The sequence below is a fragment of the Octodon degus genome, unplaced genomic scaffold (genome assembly GCF_000260255.1).
Source record: "Octodon degus isolate 3935 unplaced genomic scaffold, OctDeg1.0 scaffold00178, whole genome shotgun sequence".
In the NCBI taxonomy this organism is placed as follows: Eukaryota; Metazoa; Chordata; class Mammalia; order Rodentia; family Octodontidae; genus Octodon; species Octodon degus.
The window spans coordinates 4322197-4325578 of NW_004524754.1; the positions used below are offsets into that span (position 1 = coordinate 4322197).

Sequence of the window (3382 nt, forward strand, 5' to 3'; positions counted from 1 at the left end):
AGCTTGTTCTAAGTAGGTGCTTTAGACCACTGAGCCATCTCACCAGCCCCGCAATTTTCCCCTTAGAATTTATTACTTTGTCTTCAAAATTGGCCACTGTAAGTATCGATTTTTTACATACTTACTGCCCATCCATACCTTTCAGCAGCAAGAGGCATAGTCAGATATCTCGCACAAAACCGCATTCAAAGAATAGAAAAAATGTAAATAGACTTTGTAACTGCGATGATTGAATATACTAGAGTGAGACTAAAATAAAAAATAAAAGAGTATTAAAAATCAATTTGAATGAGGACACTTGGCAAACACTGTGAAAGCAGAGAAATAGCAGCATGTGTGTAACTGATTTTCTATATTTATATTGCTGAAGGTGTATGCGGGGGATTTAAATTTTAGAAATCAGAAAGAATTATTAAAAGCTGAAAGTCTTGTATGTTTCCAAATTTGGTCACACTTCTCATTTCATTACCAATATAGCCATGAAGGTAATTCTAACCCTAACTCCTAACTCTAACATTTAAACTAACCAAAGGCTGTCAGCATAACTCTTAACTTCTAACTCTAACCCTATTTTAACCAAAGCCCTAGCACTAAAGCATGATATAGTCATCTCAATGACTCAAACAATAACACATAAATCTAACTCTAATTCAAAAATAACTGTAATCATAACACTTTAGCTCTAAACCAGGACCTAAACATTACCCATACCCTTAAGTCATAACCCTTCATCGAACACTGAACCTTTACCTTAAACTGTAACTGAATCCTAAACCCTTATTCTGATCCTAACATGTAAATCAAACTCTGACCCTCAAAACAAAGCTTAACCCTAACATCTAGTCCTAAACGCTAACATCTAAAGCTAATCCTGAGTAAGGTTGGCAGGGTCCTTGTGTTTCCTTGGGTGATAGCTAAGCCCTGGCCTATTGGGGGAGGATGGGCCAAGTGTTTTTATTTCATTCTATTTTTCTGGTTGTGTACTAGTGTGGGTCATGGGCAGCCAGCAGCCTCGGGCCAGTTTGAAGTCCAGTATGAGGAAAAGTTCAGTTAAGGAGACCCCAGTCGATGACCTCACTTCCTTCATGATGGGGTGATGCTCTGACCTTGTAGCTAAGCAGCACATAACAGAACTAACTGACGCCTGCTCATTTGTCTGGAGACATAGGACATGTGAAGATGTTTTGTTCTTTCTTCCGGACTTCCCAAGGCTCAGGCCCTAGGAGGCCTCACAGAGAAGGGCTCATGCACAACTGGAGAAACTGGGGTGTCCAACTAATCTGCTACCTGTGGCCCTTTTCTCAGAGGAGTCAAAGTGGGGCACACAGTAGCTGAGGGCCGGTTAGCAAAGGCCAGCACACTGATTTGATTTCTCTGTGTGGGTCCAAACCTTCTCTCTCTCTGTGTGTGTGTGTGTGTGTGTGTGTGTCCATGTACATCAATGATTGTCAGCACAAAATTTGTGATGTTCTCATATCATCATGTGGCAGTGTCATTTGACCATTTTTAAGGTGGGGTTTAAATGTAAAATGATGATGTCTCACATGTCTCATGTATCTAGAGTTGAGGCCTTTAGAGGTGATGTTATTACGTCAGTGACATATTCATTGATGGACCAATGAATTATGATGCCATCGCTTAATGTGTCCTTAGGAATTGGGGCTGAAGTGGAGGAGGAGGGCCACTGTAGCTGTGACTCTGGAGGGTATATTTTGCCCCAGTCTCCTCTGTTCTTTCTTTTTCTGCTTTCTCACTACTTTGGGAACCACTTTCCTCTGCCATTCGCCTGGGTCTTGGAATTTCTGCCTAGGGCCCACCCAACCATGGAATAAACTCTCTAAAACTGTGGTCCAAGTAAGCCTCTCCTCCTCTGAAATTGTGTAGAGTACTGGTCCCATAGACAGACACATGATTAATACAACTACTGTTTCTATGGTCCCACTGCAGGGTGAAAAGGAGCCAGGTCAGACTGTGCATACTCGAGCTTGCCTTGAACTTCCAAAGACTGATATAAGGGAGATTATGGTCAACTCTCTTGTGCCATCCACACATAATGGGAATGACGTAGTCCTCCCCAAATTTTTTAAAACCTACCAAATATTTGGCACCATGCAGCAGGTGCTGGATATGCTATTGCAAAGGTTTGTGCACCATCTGCTAGACTAGGGGAGCTCAGCACCATCTGGAATCACTCAATGATCCAGTTTGTTGTGTGGAAACACAGGTACTCATAGAAGGACCTGTACAGTGTGGTCAGGAACAAAGGAGCCTGAGAATGCCTATGGTGGGCTTGTATACAGGAGTCACCTATTGGCATTCTTCCCTTGTGTGTGACAGTATCCTTGCATTGACACAGAGAAGCCCTCAGTCTTGGTCCTGCCTTACATGATGCTGCAGGCACATTCACCATATGTAAGGGAGGCTCAGGACTCCATCTGGGGAGACTCCTGTCTTGGATGCAGACAGAGTGGAAGCCCTGGGGGTGTACTGAATTGGCTGGGACCCCAGGAGATATCTCAGAAGGAGATGGTTGGGTTCACTCATGGCACACACAGATATGACCCCGTCATTGTATGTGGGCATGTTACTGGGTAACTAGCCAATTCAGAGCTAAGGAAATTACCTTCTCTCCTAGGCTTTATCTCTGACTTAGAATAGTGACCCAAGAAGACACAAGAAGCCATTGGATGTTAGGGTTGGTGGGTTACTAGCATTTCAGGTTCAGCTGCTTACTCCTGGTCTAACCAAAGGAAGTCATTTATTTTGGGGAAAAAGAGAGGGGCTTTCTTCAAGTCTCACTCAAATGAGATGGAGGTTCTGCTTTGGCCTCAAATCATAAAGTGACAGTGTCTAGGTGTGCAAGGTCTTTCATAGGAAGGTGGAGAGGTGAGAGGGTACAAAAGAAAAGAGGATGACACTTCAGGTTTGCTCCCTGTGGAGCTTGAGTTTCAGGGCAACATCTTTGTTTCCTCCTTTCATCTGGGCTATGGCAGTTAAGTCTTCATCTTGAGGAAGTTTGGAGAAGCCATTTGTCCCTAAGGAGGGATGCTCACACCTAAAGTACCATCTTATTTTGCTGACTACAGATGTGATAGTGTCATGGCCTCTGTGTATGGCCAAATCCTCCATCAGTCCAGCAAGAGTGGCTGGCCTGTGGATATACTGAAAAAGTGAGTGGGCTTTGGCTCAAGAGGGAAGCTTCTGTATTCAGAGAGGGGATCTGGGGAGATTGATATGGAACAGGGCAGACATCAGCCCCTGTACTTGGCTTTCCTGCTGGAGGGCTGATATCAGGGGCTTGCTTTCAAGGAAGAGAAACTAAGAGCTGTGGGTGGAGTCCTCAACCAGGGAACAGAGGTGAGCTCAGAGTTTTGTGCCAAGT

At 44.1% G+C, this 3382-nt stretch overlaps 1 long non-coding RNA gene across 1 annotated transcript in view; it reads left to right on the forward strand.

Annotated features, from left to right (window-relative positions):
* Window positions 1-3006: 3006 nt before the first annotated feature.
* The window catches only part of LOC111813284, a 2887-nt gene continuing 2511 nt past the window's right edge, over window positions 3007-3382 (forward strand). The window contains exon 1 of the long non-coding RNA XR_002818586.1: window positions 3007-3170. This is a non-coding gene — a long non-coding RNA (uncharacterized LOC111813284). The remainder of the gene's footprint in view (window positions 3171-3382) is intronic.